This window comes from Ictalurus punctatus, chromosome 1, assembly GCF_001660625.3.
Source record: "Ictalurus punctatus breed USDA103 chromosome 1, Coco_2.0, whole genome shotgun sequence".
In the NCBI taxonomy this organism is placed as follows: Eukaryota; Metazoa; Chordata; class Actinopteri; order Siluriformes; family Ictaluridae; genus Ictalurus; species Ictalurus punctatus.
The window spans coordinates 36082630-36100661 of NC_030416.2; positions in this window are offsets into that span (position 1 = coordinate 36082630).

Consider the following 18032-nt stretch of genomic DNA (forward strand, 5'->3'; position numbering starts at 1 on the left):
CCATGTGGCTTCGGTTCCTCTGGTTCGAACGGAAGTTCGGGGACACACAAGTTCCGGGATATACCTTGGTGGAATAACAACTTAACTAAGGCAATAAAAACAAACAAACAAACAAACAAGCAGACCATACGCAGATTATTCATTCGTGGCAATTATTTATTTATTTATTTATTTATTAGTCGGTCGTTGACCGGTCGCAGATCGCGTGAGGGAATGTAAGCCTTCAGGAGAGAGTTGAGGAAGGAGGGTGCTGTTCCGGTTGCTATAGAAACGATAAAGTATCAGCGCATGACGAGTGGATTCATTTAATCCAGGGATTTGTAGCTGCACTAGTGTCAGAGCTGCTGTTATAGAAAATTAATCAACAGTTAGAATGAAAGTTTTTCGGGTTAACCCGACCCCAGGAGAAAATGGCGTGTATTTTATTTTTCAGTTGCTTCACACTTTGAGAACTGCAAATTCTTGAGAATTCTAGAGTTTTTTTTTTCTTCCCCCCCCAGTGTTTGTGTGTGTGTGTGTGTGTGTGTGTGTTACGTAGGCTGAATGAGCTTTTCTTCTATTTCCACTTTCCCCCATGTGGATATTTCCATTAAGGCAGCCACACGGAGATTGAGGTCTAAAATAATGCCTCTATTCCCTCGCCTTTAATGCTGCCTCAACCTCGGCACGGTAAATAACTCCTAAATGTCTTTAGGAAATGGGGCAGCGGGACTTGCTTTAACCTTGTGTGTTAGGGCCCCAGTGCGCTCTAATGCAAATTAAACATTACTTACCCTGTCGCTGAGATAGATCTTTCTAGTCATTATTTCCTGACCCGCTTTTTTTATTTCTCCGAGTGAAGAATTCAGCGGCCTCAGCGCAAGTCGTCGCCCTGAGCGGCATGCTAACATTAGAAACCTCTCAGAAAGCTGACCAGAGCTCAAACCGCTCCTGTTTTCCCATCGACTTTAAATGAAACCAGCTGCATTTTCACGTGTTCCTGATCAGCCGTAGGAATAAAACCACGTAGGCTCGTATACAGGTTATGAACCGCGTAATAATATGACGATTTTGAACTATTACAAGGAAATGGAGCGTCGTTTTATAAGTAATCGTAATCGGATTGTTGGTGTAATTCGTGCGCGAGCGTAGTTTTATCCGGAGCGTCTTCGTGGACATTGTGAAGTGAAAGATGTGAAGGGTGAAAGAGGTTTTTGAGCCCGGGAGCGGTCCGGAGAGCTGATCCCTAGTCCTGTCGGTCTGTTCAACCGAACTGTGGCGTGAGCCGCACCGTGTGTGGAAGCCATCCGCTCATGCTTGTCATGTCACTTCCTGTTTGAAGCTTGGTGGAAACGGAAAAGCATACCGACATATAAAACCAGGCTTTCGCTGGACCGGGGTGCTGGAATCAGCTCAGCTTTGTGGCGTTGGTGGAGTGGTTCGTCTCTGCGACGGCCGAGCTGAAAGATTCGGCACACACTGTGCTCAGGAGGTGCTTTTTCACCGTCGAGTCGCCGTTCTGCTGTTGTCAGCTCTCTGTGAATTTAGCCTTTTATGGAATTTTGTGGGCGTGGCCAGTCGTTTCGTAATCTGTGGGAATCGTTTTTTTTTTCCCCCTTCAGTTTGTCCATAAAAATATTTACACACAACTTTAATAAATGAATAAACGAGACCCGGATAGAGTCAACAAAAGTCACAGTGATGTTCATATGTATACGATACAGCAGTCTTAAATAGTTTCGCTTCTGAAGTAAGCTGGATAGTGCACACGTCTTGCCTTCTAATATGATCACGGTGTAAAGGCTACAAACACAGATAAGAATCTACACTAACTGGTTTTCTACAGTGTGGGAATGCTATGTATTGGATTTTTCCCAGCATGTCTGAAGAAAAGTTTATCCTTCTGTGCAGACTTGTCCTTTGGGTTTGGATGATTAGGGTATATGTGTGTGTGTGTATGTGTGTGTGAGAGAGAGAGTGTGTGTGTCCTGGGAGTCTGATGAGTGTCCCCACCGGAACCTTAGTAAAATATTAACACTGAAGGAGATTCTCGGTGACATATTGTAAAGGCTGTCAGTGCAATCTCAGTGCCTCGGGCTGAAGAGGAAGCAGGGACACAAGAGGATGGGGACAAGTGTGTGTGTGTGTGTGTGCGTGTGTGTGTTTGGGTACGAACGATGGTGGTATGGAGATTCAGATGTGCGGAAGGGAATGGGATTGACATCCACACCACATTCGTCCTATGTGTGCATTTGTATTGGTGAAAAGGGGAGCCTGTGTGTGACCCCAGGCTGGATATTGATTGCTGCAGAGGAGCGCGCGTGTGTGTGAATATGTGAGTGTGTTGACAGGCTTTCCTGGGTTTCTCCGAGCTGCTTTTATGCTTTTATTTCATTTTCTTTCAATTAATTTTGGCGAACTGAGATTCACTTAAGGGTTTGATGAGAATAAATGTGATTCCATTTTCGGAATCACCGAGATGCATGATGGGATTAATATCATAGTTTATAAAGTAAATGAAGTGGTAGACTTACACCATTTTTCTTCTTCTAGTACTACTGTTATTATTATTATTATTATTATTATTATTATTATTATTATTACAACAAATAGAGGTCCAAGCACAGAGAATCCTAGAAGCCTCCTATTTTATTTATTTTTTGTTTTATTGTTTTCGCTTCTTCCTCTACTTCTTATTATTACTACTACTACTACTACTACTACTACTACTACTACTAATAATAATAATAATAAGATTGTTATTTTTGATACCTAATCACTGAAGTTATCTAAGCTTCTTCTTCTTCTGCTTCCTATTATTATTACGCTTGAAGCATTCGTCGTGTCGAAGGATTTCAGTCGCTTTTGTTTGATCTGTTCATCGCGAACAGCTGAAAGTCTGTACATTTTGACAATAAACCTGATTTGCTCTGGGGGCTGAATCATTTTGACTGCAGCTGTATGAATTCTCCTCAAAATGTCTATCTTCTGTAATCCTTTGGGAAAATGGATATTTTCTAAAAACCCTGAGACATAAAATTGTTCACAGACCCGGTTTGCAGTCCTATATAAACACACGTCTGGAATGTCCTTCCGTAAGTCTTTATCCTTCATGTGTTTTCGAGTATTGCGATTTTTTTTTTTCTCTTTTTTTTTCGCCGGAGTGCTTAAACCTGGCGACCAAGGTATTGCAGTCTTTCTAAATCCGTAATCACCTGCAGGTATTTGGCAGAAACATTTCATTGGCTCAGAAATAATCCCTCATCCTGCAGCATATTTGATCCGGCAGACCTGAACGATATTGTTTTCCGAATAGATTTGTATGAACAGCTGTTTTTATTTTCCATAAACAGACACATGGGCACCATGAAGAGGTGCTCATCAAATTAATCCATGTGCAAATATTCATGATGGAAATGCCAGTGATTTCACCTTTACACAGGCACCACACACACACACACACACGCTGCCTGAAGTGTGTGTGAGCTCCAGTGTGTCCTAATTGAGGCCAGTAATTCTATGATTAAGAGCCGATCAAATGCTCTCCGCTGTGGTGTATCACTCTGAGCGATCTTGCATATCTTTGTATCATTGTATCGCGTTCCATAATGCTAACGATTAGCCGAGAAAAGGCCGATCTTTATCTGTGTTTATCTATGCAGGAAATACATTAGTCTCAGAGGCTGAGCTGTGGTTGGATTACAGCTCGGCCTCCGATCCTGTCACTGGCTCATGTTCCTCAGAATAAAGATTTTCCCCTGACCACAGTGTAAAAATCTGCTTTAAGGGTAAAATTTCACCCCAGAAGCACCCAAGAGCTGTGCTCAAGGACCTGTGACATCCAAACACAACCTTGGAGGTTTGCTATGTCTGTCGCCAAACAATGGTATATTCTGTTACAGGAATAGGAAGAACGTATCTGCATTCATCAGGGGGGGGAAAAAACAGACATAATAGCACATATTTTCAGATATTCCAAGTATCCATTATCTATATTCCTTATTTATATTTCCTTCTCAAATATCAGAAAGATGGTGCCGAATATACAAGAGTATGCTACACTTTACTTGCTTGTGAAGATTTTGGGAAATACAGTGATGCATAAAAGTTAGAATATTCTATAATTCTGCATTAATATGACCTAAAACATATTTTAGAAGTCCTGAAAGTAGATAAAGAGAATCCAATTAAACAAACGAGACAAAAATATTACGCTTGGTCATTTATTTATTGAGGAAAATGACGCAGTGTTACATATCTGTGAGGGGAAAAGTCTGTGAAGCTTTGTTTTCAGTATGTGGTGTGACTCCTTGTGCAGGAATCACTGCAGATCAGCGTTTGGGGTAAGTGTTGATCGGTCCTGCACGTCGGCTCGGAGGAGTTTTATCCCGTTCCTCGGTACAGAACGGCTTCGACTCTGGGGTGTTGGTGGGTTTCCTCACATGAACTGCTGCTTCAGGTTCTTCCACAACATCTCTACTGGATTACGGTCAGGACTTTGACTCGGCCGTTCCAAAACATTCACTTTATTCTTCTTTAAACGTTCTTTAGTAGAACGACTCGTGTGTTTAGGATCGTTGTCTTGCTGCATGATCCACTTTCTCTTCAGATTCATGGACAGATGTCCTGATATTTTCCTTTAGAATTCGCGGGTATCATTCAGAACTCATTGTTCCAGCAGTGACGTCGAGTCGTCCTGGTGAGATGCAGCAAAACAGTCCCAAACCCTGACACTACCACCACCATGTTTCACAGATGAGATACGGTTCTTATCCTGGAATGCAGTGTTTTCCTTTCTCCAAACATAACGCTTCTCATCTACACCAAATGTTTTATTTTGGTCTCATACATCCACAAAATATTTTTCCAACAGCCTTCTGGCTCGTCCATGTGATCTTTAGCAAACTGCAGAAGGGCAGCAGTGTTCTTTTTGGAGAGCAGTGGCTTTCTCCTTGTGACCCTGCCATGCACACCATAGTTGTTCAGTGTTCTCCTGATGGTGGACTCATGAACAGTAACATTAGCCGATGTGAAAGAGGACTTTAGTTGCTTAGAAGTTACCCTGGGTTCTAGATCTGCAACATCTAATAGCTAAAATGGATAATAATCGATGATGAAAATCATTGTAACGAATCTCATTATGAATTAGTTGGTCTACAACTAATCGGGGGGGGATTTACTCATTACGTTACTTCGGTTCAGAAAACACGCTTCGGAGTGTAAATACTAAAGTTGTGTCCCAAATGAAGTACTGTACACTCACACTATGCACTGCATACTCTACCGTCTAGTGTGTGGATTTTAGAAAGGTAATACCATCTCAAATAGAACACTAGCGGTTTTTCACTAACCGGAAGTATGAGCCACTTCCTAGTCGACGGCGCATGACGTCATACGTACGCTAGCATTAGCAGACACCCAGAGTCACTGATAATGACTTTCTTCAGTTTACTTTCTGTCAGCGTTACCTTTTATTCCCAACATGACCTCAGTCTCCATCAGACGGAGCCGAAATCGTCACGTGAGTCCTCTAAAGCAAGGGAGCATTTTATATTAAACACCGCGGAGATCAAACAGTGCTGCACGAGCACAAACATGTTTATATCCGGAATGCTCCACGAAGTGTGATATTTTTGCCTCATTTGTTTAATTGGGTTCTCTTTATCTACTTTTAGCAGCAAATGATGCTTTAGGTCATCTTCATGCAGAAATGTAGAAGGGTTTCAAACACCACTGTAGAGCTAACCACTGCCTTATCACAGTGGGATGCATGAACCATTGTAATTGAAATACAACAGACCCAGGCACACCTTTAGCTAAAAAAAAAACCCTTCTATATGCTTTCTCTTTCTCCCATATCCTTAGGCTTTCTGGTCAGGGTAGTGGGGCAGGTTTACTTATCACATCTTCCTGGATATACTACCCTTCTTCTCTACATGGACTTCTGATCTTTACATTTTAATTCCATTCTGTTACTGTTTGGAAACTTTATATTACTGTGGTCTATAATCCTCAAGGTCCTCGTGGCAACTTCATAGATAACCTTGATTCTATTTTCTCTGTATTGCCGTATAATGGTAGCCCTGTGATCCTGCTTGGAGACCAGCAGGACCATGTCCACGGTTAATCACCAAATCCTGAACCCGAACCACTTGCAGTCAGAATCACTCTTTCCCAAGAACTTCACCACACCTTAAAAACGTGAAAAAGCTGTCTCCACCATCGTTCTCTTCATAGCTTATTTAGAGAAAGCAGAGGAACTCCAACTCAACCCACATATCTTGGTAGCTATCAGGCAGTGCTTAGCTCCATTTCCACTACTGTTGCTAGCACCAAGATGGCCTTCTTTCATGCTATAATCCACACATACTGTATCTTGACCTACATAAATTGTTCTCTACCTTTTATTCCTTACTTATCTCCCCTACTTCCCCTCCTACAGACACTGATTACGTAATGATGCTATGATCAATACATCTCTATTCCTTCCATCTTCCCTCAAGTCTGTTCATGTCACATCTCTGCTTATGGAACCCAGGCTCAACCCCATTAATGTTGTCAACTACAGACCTCTTTCCTCCCTTTCAATCCTACCCAGGAATTAGCATTGCCTCATACTGTTATGACCCTGTCAAAGTTTGGGTCACAACAAAAGAAGATATAGTACAACCCCAAAGTATTATTCATAATAGAACATAGAAAAAATATCAAATGTTTAAACTGAGGGAATGTACCATTTAAAAAATATATATATATATATTTACTTATTTAAAAAAATATGGTAATTTTGAATTTGATGGCCGCAATACGTCGCTTTTGGGGCGACAAAAGGCTGGAAAAGTAAGTGGTACTAAAATACAACAGCTGGAGGTTAATTGGCAACAGATCAGTAAGATGATTGGGTATAAAAAGAGGATCTTAGAGAAGCAGAGTCTTTCAGAAGTCAAATGGGCAGAAAATCACTAATCTGCGAAAAACTGCATCAACAATTTGTTGAACAATTTCAGAATAACATTCCTCAATGTGCGATTGAGAAGACTATGAATATCTCATCATCTACAGCACATAATATCATCAAAAGATTCTGAGAATCTGGAGAAATCTCTGTGCGCAAGGGACGAGGGGGAAAATCAATACTGCATGCCCGGGATCTTCGGGCCCTCAGGCGGCACTGCATTAAAAACAGGCATGATTCTGTACTGGAAATCACTGCATGGGCTCAGAAACACCTCCAGAACTCATCGTCTGTGAACACAGTTCTCCGTGCCATCCACAAACGCTGGTTAAAGCTCTATCATGCAAAGAAGAAGCCATATGTGAACATGATCCAGAAACGCCGCCGTCTTCTCTGAGCCAAAGCTCATTTAAAATGGACCGAGGCGAAGTGGAAAACTGTTCTCTGGTCAGACGAATCGAAATGTTTAATTCTTTTTGGAAACCATGGACGCCACATCCTCTAAACTAAAGAGGACTAAATAGGAGAGGGACCGTCCGGCTTTTTATCAGCGCTCAGTTCAAAAGCCTGCATTTCTGATGGTATGGCTGTACATTAGAGCCTATGGAATGGACAGCTTGCACATCTGGAAAGGCCCCATCAATGCTGAAAGGTATATACAGGTTTTAGAGCAACATCTGTACTTCTGAGAGACTCCGCCTCTCTAAGATACACTTTTTTATACCCAATCATGTTACTGACCTGTTGCCAGTTAACCTCATTAGTTGCTAAATGTTCCTCCAGCTGTTCCTTTGTATTAACACTTACTTTCCCAGCCTTTTTCTGCCCCCGTCCCAACTTTTTTTGAGATGTGTTGCAGCCATCAAATTCAAAATAACCTTATTATTTTCCTTAAAATGGTACATTTCCTCAATTTAAACATTTGACATGTTTTCCATGTTCTATTGTGAACAGCATACGGGTTTATAAGATTTGCAAATCATTGCATTCTGTTTTTATTTACGTTTTACACAGCGTCCCAACTTTTTCATTATTGGGTTTGTATAAGTGTGTGCTAAAAATGAGAGAAACCATCTCACAGGTAACTCCTTGACTAACCCACAAACATAAACAACCTCCAAAACCCCATACACAGTGGATTCAGAAATCCAAGTGAGCAGAACAAAGCTGTTCCATCCATCTTAAATCAGATTCAATTTCAAATTCAATTCATTCAATTGACACCGTAACATATGAGAATGAGAGCCTGAGACACAGAAAATGAGAACCAGGTTAGACTGGAGTTACATCCACATGGACCGGATGTTCTGAAATCTGCAACAGACTAGCCAAAATAAACACGAGCACGTAGAGAAGCACGGAACATAACAATACCTTGAACTAAATGACCTCAGGGCAGCACAGTGGTACCGCAAGTAGCATTGCTGCCTTACAACTCCAGGATGTGGAGTTTCACATGGCTCCCCAGTGTACAACTGGGTTTCCTCCAGGTTCTCCAGTTTCCTCTCACCTCCCTAGAAGGACTGGCTATGTTAAGTGTGTAAATGTGTGTGAGGTGCTCTGGAATGGACTGGATCCAGGGTGTATTCTTGCCTCGCACCCAATGTTCCCTGCATAGACTCCTTGCACCCCCGAACAGGAAAATCTGGCTACTGAAGATGAATGAATGGATGAATCAATGACCTCCTAGATAGACATTCAGTTTGATTACAAGGCCATACATTTGATGGAAAAGGTTCTTCTTGCAGTACCTGAGAATTCTATATCTTGTGTATCTTGTGTGTCATCAGTGTAGAAATCACAGGATCACTGATGACACACAGGTTCTTTCCTACATTTACCTCCCAAATGTCTCAGAAGATATCTTCTGACATCTCTGTGACAATGAAGCCCCATCATCTAAAACTCAACCTTGGCAAAACTCAACTGGTACGGTAGATACCTAAAGCACGTCTTCCTTCTGGACCTGTCAATCACCATCAACACCCTCACAGTCCATCCAGCACACATGGCCGAGAATCTTGGTGTAACTTGAGACGACGGACTCAACGTTTCTCATCACATAAACTGCCAGATCCTGCAGATTTATTCATCGTAACATCAAAAGAATGCAAAGAATTTCTGACCACAGCATCTGCTCACCATCTTATACACCCCACAAGTTATTTATAGACTTCACTACTGCAACTCTTTTCATGCTAGTCTCGCCTCATGTGAGATATTTCCCCAAACAGCATTGACTGATTCATAACCTTCCGATGTTCTCTCGTGTTACCCCTCTACTAAGTTTTTTCCATTGCCTCCTGTGGCAGCAAGAATCAAATACAATACTCTTTGCATCCCAGGCATCAAAGAGCTCGGCACTACATTCTCTATGCAGCCTGGTTCAGAGCTAAACATCTCAATGCCAGCTCGGGTCTTCAACCTCAGGGCATCCCTCGCTAATATTTAAGCATGCTGGTAATATGAGATCCCAATGCTTCAGCGTTCTGGCTCCTCAGTGGTGAAAAGAGCGTCCATCACCACACTCCTCTATTCTTTCAAGAAAGTCTAAAATCCTTCCTGTTTACACAGTCGGATAATGCTTCAACCTTCTGTCCATGTGCTTTGATCTCCTACTGTATGTATTACTTCTTGGTTTTTAATTTATTTGTATTATTATTCATTCAGGTGGCCCAGCAGCACAGATAGCATCCCCACCTGACAGTTCCAGGATGCAATGCAAAAACAGACTCATTCATACCTAATGCGATTTTTGCTATCGATTTTATTCTCCGTATTAATCTAGCAATTCTTAGGGGTTCGAGTACCTATTGGAAGTTGTAAACCCATTTCTTTTTTTTCCACCCTAAAATATTTTATTATTAGTTTAACATGTTGTTTTGTTTTATTGTATTGGCTCACCCTTTCTGTGTGGTGTTGTTAAAATGCTGAGACTGATGATACAAATGCAAAGCTTATAGTTATAATCAAAATGATTCGACCCCCCCATTGCAAATCGGGTTTATTGTGAAAATGTACAGACTTTCGGCTGTTTGCGACGAACAAATCAAACAAAAATCGATTGAAATCGTTCAACACAATGAATGCTTCAAGTGGTTTCCCTAAATTCAACTGAAAATGCGACTTATAATGATTTCTCCAGTTTCAAAATAATTCACCCCCCTGAGTAGGATCCCTCACAACGACACAAATATGCAAAACAGGTGTTGTCTCAAGCACACCTGATGAACTCATCAAGGGCTTCATTAGTTGCACCAGGTGTGCTTGAGCTGGATCATACATGAACTGGCTAGGGGCAGAAAATTATTTGAAATATGGGGCAGAAAAAGGAAGCTATCGACGGCTGCAAGCAGATTTCTGAGAAGGCAGGTTGTGGAAAAACCCTTAAGTGACTGCAAAAGACCTGCAGTGAGACTTAGTGTAACAGGCAGTGACCCAAAACTGACCCAAAAGCACAATAAAAGTCGCTCAAAATCATATCAAACAGAAGTTTTGGGATTCTGTTCTGGTGAGCGATGAAACAAAACTGGAACTTTTTGGCACGATGGATCAGCGGTACGTCTGGAGGAAGAAGAATGAAGAAAGAACACTCTGTCCACAGTCGAGCATGGTGGAGGCTCGGTGATGCTCTGCGGCTGCTCTGTATCTTCTGGCACTGGAAACCTGCAGCGTGTGGAAGGCGAGATGGATTCATTGAAGTATCAGGAAATCCTAGGAGAAAACCCCATGCCATCTTTGAGGAAGCTGAAGCTTTGGCGTCGTCGGACCTTCCAACAGGACAAGGATCCCAAACGTACCTCAAATTCCACCAAGGCTTGGTTACAGAAGAAGTCCTGGAAGATTCTACAGGGCCATCACAGTCACCTGACTTGAACGCCATCGAAAATCTCTGGTGGGATTTGAAGAAGGCGGTCGCAGCACGCAAACCCAAGAATATCACTGACCTGGACGCCATTGCTCATGATGAACGGGAGAAGATTCCTCAGGAACACTGCTGGAAGATCTGCATCTCGTTTGCAGCAGGTCATAACAGCTAAAGAAGCTCTACTAAATACTAAAGATGCTCGCCATGAAGGGGGGGAATAATTTTGAAACTGGAGAAATCATTAAGTTGCATTTTCAGTTGAATGTGTGGAAACCGCTTGAAGCATTCGTTGTGTTGAACGATTTCAATCGCATTTGTTTGATTTGTTCATCGCGAACAGCTGAAAGTCTGTACATTTTGACAGTAAACCTGATTTAAAACCTGACGGGGGGCTGAATCACTTTGATTGCAAAATTGACGGTCCGTAATTCAAAGGCAAAACACAAAAACAAAGACAAACACTGGCTAATACACAGGACAAATTGGTTAAACTAACTGAATCATGGAAGAAAACTTTTTTCGTGGTGGGTAAATAAAGATATCCTGTAGAAAGGCCTGGTGACTCCAGTACAAACTTAGACGGGAGAGTGTTTAAACATTACAGGTAAGATGAGCGATGAAGCATGGACGCTGCTTAGTAGACTGGTGAGGAAGAGCGCTGGAAAATACAACGCTATGTGACAGTTATAGTGAGTTATTAAATATTTTTCCATAATATGTATGAGAGAATCAAATTCACCAAATAGTAATCTGATTTATTATTGAAAATGATGTAGCAGATTAAACTGCCTGAAGGAAACCACGCAAGCGATCTGACATGATACACACAATACGCTCGGCCTCCTTCGACTAGAAGGCTATGGACCCGAATAAACAACGTGAAAAATAAATAGTGCTCAGTCTCTCCAACAAGCAGGCCTAAAGAGAATAAACTGTCTAGTCTATTGTTCAAAATCATCAACAGCCATCACAGGTCAACGTCTTAACTATGCCTTTAGAGAAAACGAAATCTCACTGTGAGGTGGTGTGATGCTCTTTCCCTGGCCTCCGTGTCAATGTGTAAGTGTGTGAGGGGAAGGAGATGAAGAAATAAAGGAGGGGAAAGAGAGAGAGAGAGAGAGAGAGAGAGAGAAACACGAGGGGCCATGCTGATTGTTGTGACAGCTAGTACATCACTGCTGGAAAATGCAATTTCCCTCTGCATTCCCTTCTGCCTGTAGATCTCATTAGCTGACCATGAGAGAGGAGTGAGAAAAACCAAACCTATATCGCCAAACACAGCACTGGGTGGCTGATTGTGCACATAGAAGGATTAGATGGAGAGGGGTGGGGCGACTACCGGGGTCCCGAAACTTACAATTTTCTCTCCTTGTTGAGCTTTCGGCTTTTTCGGGTCAGCCTACGAGTCCTGCACGCAATTCTATTTTCATTTCCAGACCTCTTGGGGAATGAGACTAATTCTGATAACAGGACATAATATTTCTTTTTTTTTTTTTTTTTTTTTACGGTGGAAGAAAATGGAGATTCAAGCCAGGCAGCATGCGCTCCATGCACAGAGCTGGGTAATTGAGGGTTAAGGAAACACCAGTGTTAGTGCTGGGATTTTGACCTGAGGGGCAAATTCACACCTATTAATCAGAATCAGAATGAAATTGATTGTTTTGATTTGTTTGCTGTTTGGCTCGGTTTCACACTGCGCATAATTAAACGAACCAAAAACATGGCGCAGGGCTGAAAATGTCATCATAATATCCAGTAAACTTGAGATTTCTGTCGATCTGCTGCTGGCGAAGGAAACGTCTTACTTCACCGCGGTGTACAAAGTTACAAGTATTTCTAAGTTCAATGGAAAACCTCTCGAGAATAATCGCATCCTTCATCGTAATTATTCACCACCACTGATTAAACACTTATAGCACGAGACCTTCCGCAGCGCGCGTCTGGAGGAGGGCGGGAGCTCCAATGAGTGACACTGCTCCTCACCCGTCACTCAGGACCGGCTTCTTCCAAACAGTTTAGATCAGATCTGATCAACCTGTAAAAACCAAACAGTCCCCAGAGACCGTAGACATCTCATGCTCTTCTAACGAGAACTGAAGAGTGTCCTTCAACGTTTGGGCTTCTCGAATTTGTCCGTTCTGCTCCACACCTGAGGAATGGGAGCAAAGTAATACCTTAAAGTATTCCCACACACACCATTTATCCGCCTGTATTCAGCTATAAGCATGTGTCCATGTCTGTGTGTGTGCGTCTGTGTCTTTGTGTAATGTGCAGGTGTGTGTCCATGCGAGTACAGGATGTGTCGGGACCATAGGTGTGTTTGAGTGTGTGTGTGTGTGTGTTCGTGTCCATGCGTGTGTCTATGTGTGCATCGGCGTCCATCGGTATATGCAGGGACGTGCGGTCAGGGGAGGCGGTGAGGCAGTGCCTCCGCTGTGTCATCATAAAATAAAAACAAATGATGATTAAAAATAAATATTTGTCCACTGATCTGTGATAGAAATGGAATCGTTGTATGATTCCAATCATTCCAATGATTTTTATAGTCAGTATCGCCGAATTTGTGTATCTTCCTGTTCGAACACGGGGGAAAGACGCGAAAGGAGGCAGCGACCAGCTGAGCCTCCTCTCGGATTGCGCAATCCCTCACAAACTGGATTGAGCTGCTCATTTTTTTGGAGCACGTGCAGTTGATCTCTCTGTATGTCACCAATGTAATGTTTGTACACACTTTTATTATATGTCCTCACATTCCAAGGTCGAGGTCATGAATTTCACGTATGTGTATAAGTTATCAGTCTTGCTGATCTGATATAACGCCGCAGTGAAAAACCAGGAGGGGAGGCAAACAGTACCTCTGCCTTACTGAAGGGGGCGTGTGTGAGCATACGGACTTGTTCTGCTATTGTTCTTCTTCGCGTATTACACACAAATGGCATCGTGTGTAATATGCTAGCTAAAAAAGTCATGTAGAGAAAGTTAAGCGCACCGCATCAGTCGGTTTATTTTTATTTTTTGCCCCGACTGCAAAAATGGACGACTATATATATAATCTAGAACATTTCTCGAAACTGGAAGTGATAAATAATGGAAGACCGATGCCGAAGCTAAAAGATTTGCTTCAAACGACGGGACAGAAGATAACACGCTCTTTTCAAACAGAGTGTACACCCGTAAAACACTGACTGTGTGCTTGTGCTACGAGAAACCGCCTTTTCTGCTTTCCCTGCCTTTTGTTCTCAACGAGTGGCACCGTCTGGACTACGACGGGATTTTGTGACTTGAAAAATATCCCAAGAAGCCTGAGCAGACATGAAAGTTCAACTTTGGATAGATTTGGCTTCGAACGAACAGCGGAGACTAAATATTAGCGTCCGCAATGCTAAGGTAAAGGAAAACCGAGAGATTTTAAAAGACCTCATTAATGCAACTCGCTTCCTAGCCGAACAGCAATTAGCATTTCGTGCTAACGATGAGAGCACGACCGCTTCCAATCGTGGAAACTATGTAGAGCTAGCTGTTACATGCTTTTGCTGAGAAAGATGCTAGGTTAGCTAGACATTTGGAGACATCCTCTGTGTTTTCTAGCTCATCAAACATAACCAGCAGCCAATGTGCAAGCAGCTAGTTGACTGCACGTCACTGGGTACATGTATATGTCCGTGTCCATGGGTGTGTCCATGTGTGCATCGGTGTCCGTAGTTATATGTATATGTACGTGTCCGTGGGTGTGTTGGTGTGTCTGTATGTGTTTGTGTGTCTTGTGTTCCTATCTGTGAATATCTGTGTGTGTGTGTGTCCATACGTGTCAATGTGAGTGTCTGTGTATATCTGTGTATCCGTGCCCACAGGTGTGTCCACGTCTGTGTTGCTACCAGTTCTGTGTCCGTGTGTGTATGTGTGCGAATGAGTACTTGTCATGTTCACGGGCGTGTCTGTGTGTGTGTTTGTCCATGTCGATGGGTACGTCTGTCTGCGTGTCAGGTGCGTGTCCAGGTGCCCATAGGTGTCCATGTGTATGGGCGTGTCCACATGTGTGTTTGTGTGTGTGCAGGTACAGCTCGGTGCTGTCCCTTTCAGAGTATTGGTGTTCAGGGCTGCAGCAGTGATATTATATTTCTTCATCTGGCAGAACCTTGTAGTTAGCGAGACTTTCCAAGTAACTTAAGTCCAGAGGGCATCATTATCTCTCAGTGATACCCAGGTTAATGTTGTGACCAGCAGCAGTAAAACCATTCAACCTGACACCCAGATGAAGACATTGCCAAATAGTCAGCCTGACGGTTTGACATTTGGAACGTGACTAGCAATTAGAGCCAAAAGGCTGAAGGACGCGCTCGAGCTCTTGTCGGCTGTGGAAGAAGTGGTGTAGACGTCTGTCTGTCTCTGGGGTGAGTTCAGTTTTTCCAGGCCATTCGTATCTGAAATAAACTGTTAGTTGAGTGACAGCTGTGAGGGATGCAGCTGAACCAACCAATGGCACCCTATTGTTCTGGATGATACTGGATTTATTTAATTGGACCGGTAACATCATTTTAAACATCTGTTCTGCACAGGAATAGGCATACTATTGGACAGTAACAATAAAACTCTATCCTGAAACACATTCAAGATGTTTATATTGAAATATTTGTGATGTTTTGTGATTCTGCTGCTAATTTGGCGGACGGGGTTGTACAGTATTTGTGTAGTTCTTGTGAGAAGTTAGCAGTTGTACGCCATGCTGAAGGCACATTGGGACATTGTTATTGCTAGTTACTCAGGATTAACTGTTAGCTCCTAAAAACAAAACTGCTTTCCAAATTCACCATTTTCCAGCAATGTTCAATGACAAATTCAGCGTAGACGTAGTGGGGCATTGGTGCAAACGCTGGACTTAAAGTCCCAGAAAGCAATGATTCCGCCCTCACACCGTGCGCCCTGCGCCATACACACCCTGCGTATGTGTGTGTGAGAAAGAGAGCTTCAGATCGGGGGTTCAAGCCCCAGCACTGCCAGGCTGCCACTATTGGACCCATGAGCAAGGCCCTTAACCCTCTCTGCTCCAGGGGGCGCTGTATCATAGCTGACCCTGCGCTCTGACCCCAACTTCCTGACATGCTGGGGTATGCGAAAACAAGAATTTCACAGTGCATATGTATATTTGATAAATAAAGACTCACTATCCTTATTAGCAAACGCTTTCTCGATTTGAGACGCAGCTCCTGACGTCAATCGCCGCAGTGATTTAAAGAGAAACCAGCTGGTCTGTGTGTGTAACATTTCCGTTCTGCTGTACCGCACGGAGACAAATACGTGTCTCAGAACAGTTGGTATGAAATGAATAAACATACTCGTTATTCCTCCATCCAACTGACTCCGGCTAACCACGCCCACCTGCTTACTATCCCTCCGCCTACTCACTGTCACTCATTATCTGTCCGTACAACAATCTCTACATCCTCAGTATTTGTCCATCCAACCATTTCCATGTCCTCATTAGCTTTCCATTTAACCATCAACACACTGAAAGAGGCGGCTGAATGGAGAGATTGACAGGTGGTCACTATCCCTCCATCCAACAATTTCTAACCTCCCACTACCTGTCCATCCAGCCGTCCCACTACCTGTCCATCAAACCGTTCCACAATGATCACAATCTGTCCATAAAATTTTCTCAAGCAGGCTTTTTACTATCCCACCGTTGTACCTTATCACTCTGCAATCTGCCCTTTCATCTATCCTTATCGTTCTTTACCTAATCACTATCCCTCCATTCACAATGAGCTTGATTTCTATGACTATACCCACCCTCCTTTATCTACTCGCGACCCCTCCATACATCCTACCCTACCAGTCCAGCCTTTTATCCTTCATTATCGTCCTGACCACTATCTCTCCACTCGACCTCCTCTACCAGCCTGACCACTAGCTCTCCGTCCATCCTTCTCTACACTACAAGCTCACCAGCTGTCCATCTAACCACCTTCGCCAGTTCACCACCAACCTCCTCTCCCAGCCCGATCCAACCACTATCTCTTTTCTCTTATCTATCCACTATCCCTCCGCCATTCTCTACCAGCCTGATCACTATCTCTCCATCCTCATAAACTACTCAATATCCCTCCATCCATCCCACTCTACCTTCTCACCATCCCACCATTTTACCTTCCCAACTATCCTGATCACCATCCCGTTATCCCTAATCACCGCTGTGCTTCAATGGAACTACTATTCAAGCTGTTTGACATGAATTGTTAAAAACTGGTTGAATTGTTTTATTTTTATTATAAATGAGGTTCTAAGAGAAGCCACGAGTATCATAAACTGCACCCCGGGGCCTTAACCTTATTCATTTGTTAAGATTTCCATGTATTTTTTTTATTCACGAGTTCCAGTAAACTCTTAATGGTGCGATTTTACTTTTGGTGCAGGAGCCGCAGGATCCGTGGGAGAGTTTCAGAATGACAGTAACACCATGTAATCCCACTCCGGAGAGAAAAGAGGAATATCACCGTATTGCCTAAAGCAAAGTGCACTTTGGAGAGTAATGGTACCATGGTGACAAGTTTTGCAGGTGAATAGTATTTCTGCAGAGCTCGCTAAACAGTAATGGCTCTTGACACCTTTATTCCCAACCAGGTTGTTACTCATGTTCTGCTCTTCGGCAAGACTGAATTATGACAAGGAAGGACGAGGAAAAAAAAAAAAAAGAATCAGGTGACATGCACACTTAGAATACGGGGACGTAAATGGAATAAAGGAAAGCGTGTTATGAAGCTGTATTCGGTCCGGTTTATTTTCCTCCAACATGCAGGATCACATGTTCTCTAGCACACAGTGAGTTCTCCACCAAGATCGGCGTTTTACTTCAGCAGAACTTAGAACGTCATTTATTATTATCCAAGAATATGTTCATTTAAAAAGCTGACGTGTGGGTTTGTCTGCCTTCTGCTTGTTTTTCTTGTTTTTTTGTTTTTTTATTCCCTCCATTTTGACCACACAGTAGAAATAAATCGATGTATTTTTAAAAGCTTTTCAGTTCGTGCTCTTATTTCACCAACACTCTGTCATGCTGTTATAGATAAATAATCAATGACCGGGTGCCGATGAAGCAGGGTTACTGTTACTACGCCATAGTTGATTATTTCCCTAGAACAGTATGCCCTGAAGTATTTTATTCCTCTTATACCACATCAATTTTTCAATGATTATTATTATTATTTTATTAAAGAACACTGAATCAGAAAT